This window comes from Rattus norvegicus, chromosome 5 (assembly GCF_036323735.1).
Source record: "Rattus norvegicus strain BN/NHsdMcwi chromosome 5, GRCr8, whole genome shotgun sequence".
Taxonomy (NCBI): domain Eukaryota; kingdom Metazoa; phylum Chordata; class Mammalia; order Rodentia; family Muridae; genus Rattus; species Rattus norvegicus.
This window is the reverse complement of record NC_086023.1, coordinates 6,390,523-6,397,064: the sequence shown is the minus strand read 5'-3', so window position 1 is coordinate 6,397,064 and position 6,542 is coordinate 6,390,523.

Sequence of the window (6,542 nt, the reverse complement as noted above, 5' to 3'; positions counted from 1 at the left end):
CATAATACCTGGCACATGTAGGAGGATCTCAATCATTGAGCTGCATGAAGGAAAGAAGTTTCAGTTAGATTTTAGGTAATGGTAGCACTTGATGAATCTTGAGTTCAAAACTGCCTTATCTTAGTATAAAAGACCTTTAGTCAAGGTAGATCTTTGAGGGAACTTGGTGCAATTTTAGTCATATTAATCACTCAGTGGGGAAATAACATCTGCTTCATTAACATTTCCATACAACCATTTCTAGTTTTCAATAGCAGTAACACTCTTCTGTCCATATATATCATATATCACATATGCTCACAGCAATAACTGAATTCGGATCACAGTTTCCCTTTCAGGCTTGTACATCTAAATAGAGTTAATTAAATGGAGTAGTGAGTGGGTTTTAGAAAATTAAAATGGTAAAATAAACAACAATAAAAATGCTTATTTCTTTAAGATATTGAATGGCTTTAGTTAAGTTAAAATGGAAATCATAGTGGAAAATTTATCAGACCTTCAAAGAAGAGATAATGCCAATACTGTCCAAACTGTTCCACAAAATAGAAACAGAACTTCAGACCAATTTCCTTTATGAATATCAATGAAAAAAATATGCAATAAAATTATCGAAAACAAAATCCAAGAACATATGAAAATGATCATCCACTATGACCAAGTAGGCTTTATCCCAGGAATGCAGGGATTCTTCAATATATGGAAACTCTATTTAATTCACTATATAAACAAACTCAAAGGGAAAAAAACACGTGATCATATCATTAGATGTCAAGAAAGCATTTGACAAAATCTAACATCCCTCCATGTTAAAAGTCTGAGAATGAACAAAAAATTAAAGGCCCATACCTAAACAGAGTAAAAGCAATATACAGCAAACCAGCTAGCCAATATCAAACTAAATGGAGAAAAACTGGAAACAATCCCACTGAAATCAGGGTCTAGACAAGGTTGCCCACTCTATCCCTACTTATTCAATATAGTACTCAAAATCCTAGCTAGAGCAATCAGACAACAAAAGGAGGTCAAAGTGATTACGAATTGGAAAGGAAGAAGCCAAAATATAACTATTTGCAGATGATGTAATGGTATAATTAATTGACCCCAAAAATTCCACCAGAGAGCTCCAAAACCTGATAAACAACTTCAGCAAAGTGGCTGGATAGAAAATTAGCTCAAACAAATCAGTATCCTTGCTCTACTCAAAGGATAAACAGGCTGAGAAAGAAATTAGGGAAATAACACCTTTCATAATAGTCACAAATAACATAAAATACCTTGGTATAACTCTAACCAAGCAAGTGAATGATCTGAAGAAAGAAATCAAAGATCTTAGAAGATAGAACAATCTCTCATGTTCATAGATTGGCAGGATTAATACTGTGAAATTAATCTGCCAAAAGCAATCTACAGGTTCAGTGCAATCCCCATCAAAATTCCAGTTCAACTCTTCATAGAGTTAGAAATAGAAATTTGCAATCTTTTTGAATAAAAAAACCCAAGATAGCAAAAACTATTCTTAATAATATAAGAACTTCTTGGGAATTACCATCCCTGACCTCAAGCTGTATTGCAGCACAACAGTAACAAAAGCTATATAGTATTGATACAGAGACAGGCAGGTAGATCAAAGAAATAGAATTGAAGACCCACAACCAAATCCACACACCTATGGTCACTTGATCTTTGACAAAGGTGCTAAAACCATTCAGTGGAAAAAAGATAGCATTTTCAACAAATGGTTCTGGTTCAACTGGAGGTCAGCATGTGGAAGAATGCAAATCAAACCATTCTTATTGCCCTGAACAAAGGTAAAGTCGAAGTGGAACAAGGACCTCCAAATAAAACCAGATACATTCAAACTAATAGAAGAAAAAGAGAGGAAGAATCTCAGACATATGGGCACCGAGGAAAATTCCCTTAACAGAACACCCATGGCTTATGCTCTCAGATGAGGAATCGACAAATGGGACTTCATAAAATTGCAACGTTTCTGTAAGGCAAAGGACACTGTCATAAGGACAAAACAGCAACCAACAATAACAAAAAAAAAAGAAGAAGAAGAAGAAAGAAAGAAGGAAAGAAAGAAAGAAAGAGAGAGAGAGAGAGAGAGAGAGAGAGAAAGAAAGAAAAAGAAAAAATAGAAAAAGAAAGAAAAATTAGAAATCATAGCTGAAGATAGGTCATTCAAGTGTGGAGCTACCCAGTGAGAGAAATTGGCTGAGCTTCTAAGAGGGCAATAAGCACCCTTCAACACTGTTGCCACCAAGAGTAGCCTTCTAGAGAATACATATATTGGAGAGGCAGAGATTGGTAGATTTAAGTTGTGAAATATGAAGTCAGGGCACAGGGTTTCAATGATCATGCATGTCACAATCTTTGACCATTTCTGAGAAAGTTATCTAAATGATCTATGCATTTCTTTATTCTTTTTAACTCTAAAACAAGAGTATGGTTAGTCTCTCACACACACAGACACACACACACACACTCACACACACTATTCAAAGATTAAGCTAGCTTACATGTAAAGCATATTGCAGCATTTGCTGAAATAAATGCCCAGTCATAGTCTTATTATGACTTTCCCAGAACATGAAGATTGAACAGTGGCACAGGCCCAAATATGCAAACAAGATAAGCCTTGTTCCAAATGTCATCCTTCTGGCTAAAGAAATGAGAACAGAAAAGGGCACAAGCTATTCTGTACTTCTAAACCTTTTGCATAAGATAATAGTTGAACTCTATTGTGAATTTTAGTTTTGTTAAGGCAGTTTCATAGACATCATATTTACTGCTCCTAAGTTGTCTTAATATTTTAAAAAATAAACTTTTTTAAAATTAGTTTTTAATACATATGTTCAGTGTAGTAGTTCAAATGTACTTAAATAATCTATTTTGAAGTTATCATAATCAATTGATAGGTCATTGATTCTTTTCTTCACGTTTAAGAAATCATTACTAAGATTTAGATATTTGGAGTATAGATATGACTGACTTGGTTCGTGATCTCAAATATCTCTTGCAACAGTGAAGAATGCATAGAAGCTAAATAAAATATGCTATGTAATATACAATAAGCAACTCTGAACAATATATTATATAAGGATGCTACACACACTAAGAGTAAGTAGTGTATGAACAACAATTCAGCTTGAACCAGGGATGGCCAAGCAACGTATACTAATCTCATAGTAAGACTATTCTAAGAACTGACACTAAAAAGCTCTCATTATACATCTGGATCTTTCTAGGATCTATCCATGTAGTAATTCCTATAGAAGAAACAGAATTAAGGTGGTGGTCATATATGTCTGAATGTGAAAATTTAAAACTATGTCTCAAACTATTCCTGGTACCTATTTTTATCTTTTGATGAATTATGTCATGTTTTGCTACCATTTGTATCTGAATGCTCCTCCAGAGGTGAGTAGTAAGGACTTAGACCAGGTTTGATGACCCTATCAGGATGTATAACCTTAAAGAGATGGGGTCCAGTGACTGGTCTCAGGCACTCAAAGTGCCAATGGAACCTACATTTTGTTTACTTGCCATTTTATCTCTCTGCATGCCATGAGGTGAGAAGTTTCTTCATCTATACTCCCCAAATCTGATCCTCTGTCGAAATGTAATGAGAAAATGACCTTGATGGAAACTTCTGAAACCATGAGCTAAAATAAATCTTGTCTTCTAAAGTTAATTAGCTCCAGTATTTTGATAAACATAGAAAGCTACCTATAGCTCAATAGTGGAAGTATCTGGTTTATCCAACTCAAGACATTCCACTCTGTGCTGGTTTGAATATGCTTGGCCCTTGGGAACTGGAACTATTGGTAGGTGTGTGGCCATGTTGCAGGAAGTGTGCAACTATGTAGGCAGGCTTTGAAGTCTCTTAGTGCTCAATCTCTGCCCAGCTAAGAAGAGAGCCTCTTCCTGGCTGCCTGCAGAAGTCAGTCTTCTCCTGGCTACCTCACATCAAGATATAGAACTTTCAACTCCTTCTCCAGTACTTTATCTGTCTGGATGCTGTCATGCTTTCCACCATGATGATATGGACTGAACCTGAAACTGAAAGCCAACCCCAATTAAATATTTTTTTATAAGAGTTGCCTTGATCATGGATGTCTTCACAGCAATGAAACCCTAAGACACCCACCCAAGAGAAAGAACTTACTTTCAAAATGTTGATTTAAATGTAGCTTTTCTGCTTGAAATTGTCACATTCGTACATTACCTGGTCATCTTAAATTTCCTTCTTGGCCTACACAAGCTTAAAGGATGACACTTTCCTGTTTTTCTAACCTCTGTATTCCCCTTTCTTCTCCTCAGTCCTCTTCCACTCCATCCTCTTCCCTTTCTGCTGACCTTTTCTCTTTTCCAATCATCTTCTCTCATTTTCCATTGTATTTTTTTCACAAATAGAATGCTCACACATGAATGTAAAAAATGTTTAAAGCAATTTCATGGCCCAAAGTTTAGAATATATAGTTAAATGAAAACATGTTTTTGACTTTGTAGATCCTTACATAAGCTAACATGTGATATAAGTCATGTTATTTATAACTTAACCTAATCTCATTTTGTAACTGAACAGCATTTTTGCAAGGAGATTCTTTTATGAGTCCACTTCTTTTTTTTTCTCCATCTTTATTAACTTGGGTATTTCTTATTTACATTTCGATTGTTATTCCCTTTCCCGGTTTCCAGGAACATACCCCTCCCCCTCCATATGGGTGTTCCCCTCCCCATCCTCCCCCCATTACCGCCCTCCCCACAACAATCACGTTCACTGGGAGTTCAGTCTTGGCAGAACCAAGGACTTCCCATTCTACTGGTGATTTACTAGGCTATTCATTGCTACCTATGTGATTGGAGCCCAGGGTCAGTCCATGTATAGTCTTTAGGTAGTGGCTTAGTCCCTGGAAGCTCTGGTTGGTTGGCATTGTTGTTCATATGGGGTCTCGAGCCCCTTCAAGCTCTTCCAGTCCTTTCTCTGATTCCTTCAACGGGGGTCCCATTCTCAGTTCAGTGTTTTGCTGCTGGCATTCGCCTATGTATTTGCTGTATTCTGGCCGTGTCTCTCAGGAAAGATCTACATGCGGTTCCTGTCAGCCTGCACTTCTTTGCTTCATCCATCTTATCTAGTTTGGTGGCTGTATATGTATGGGCCACATGTGGGGCAGGCTCTGAATGGGTGTTCCTTCTGCCTCTCTTCTACACTTTGCCTCCCTATGCCCTCCCAAAGGTATTCTTGTTCCCCTTTTAAAGAAGGAGTGAAGCATTCACATTTTGGTCATCCTTCTTGAGTTTCATGTGTTCTGTGCATCTAGGGTAATTCAAGCATTTGGGCTAATATGCACTTCTCAATGAGTGCATACCATGTGTGTTTTTCTGTGATTGGGTTACCTCACTCAGAATGGTATTTTCCAGTTCCATCCATTTGCCTATGAATTTCGTAAAGTTCATAAAGTTTTTGATTGCTGAAATATTCCATTGTGTAGATATACCACATTTTCTGTATCCATTCCTCTGTTGAAGGGCATCTGGGTTCTTTCCAGCTTCTGGCTATTATAAATAAGGATATTATGAATATAGTGGAGCATGTGTCTTTGTTATATGTGGGACATCTTTTGGTATATCCCCAAGAAAGGTATAGCTGGATCCTCAGGTAGTTCAATGTCCAATTTTCTAAGGAACCTCCAGACTTATTTCCAGAATGGTTGTACCAGTATGCAATCCCACCAACAATGGAGGGGTGTTCCTCTTTCTCCACATCCTCACCAGCATTTGCTGTCACCTGAATTTTTGATCTTAGCCATTCTCACTGGTGTGAGGTTTAATCTTAGGGTTGTTTTGATTTGCATTTCCTTTATGACTAAAGATGTTGAACATTTCTTTAGGTGTTTCTCAGCCATTCAACATCCCTCAGCTGTGAATTACTTGTTTAGCTCTGAACCCCATTTTTAATAGGGTTATTTGTCTCCCTGCAATCTAATTCTTGAGTTCTTTGTATATTTTGGATATAAGCCCTCTATCAGTTGTAGGACTGGTAAAGATCTTTTCCCAATCTGTTGGTTGTCGTTTTGTCCTAACCACAGTGTCCTTTGCCTTACAGAAGCTTTGCAGTTTTCTGAGATTCCATTTGTGGATTCTTGATCTTAGACATTAGGCCATTGGTGTTTTGTTCAGGAAATTTTCTCCAGTGCCCATGTGTTCAAGGTTCTTCCCCACTTTTTCTTCTATTAGTTTGAGTGTATATGGTTTGATGTGGAGGTCCTTGATCCAGTTGGACTTTGTACAACTTTGTAGCTTTGTACAGGGTGATAAGAGTGGATTGATCTGCATTCTTCTACATGCTGACCTCCAGTTGAAAATATGCTTTGGGAAGTAACTGTTCTTAATGAAAAGCCTTATGAAAATGTCCAACCTTAAGTCAGGTTCAGGAGATAAGCAAGTTGATAAGATTGAGGGACAGAGTTGATAAAAGTTGAATTCTTATGTGACACAGTGGGATCTTTAGTACCTTCTGTGTTCCACAATGGTCG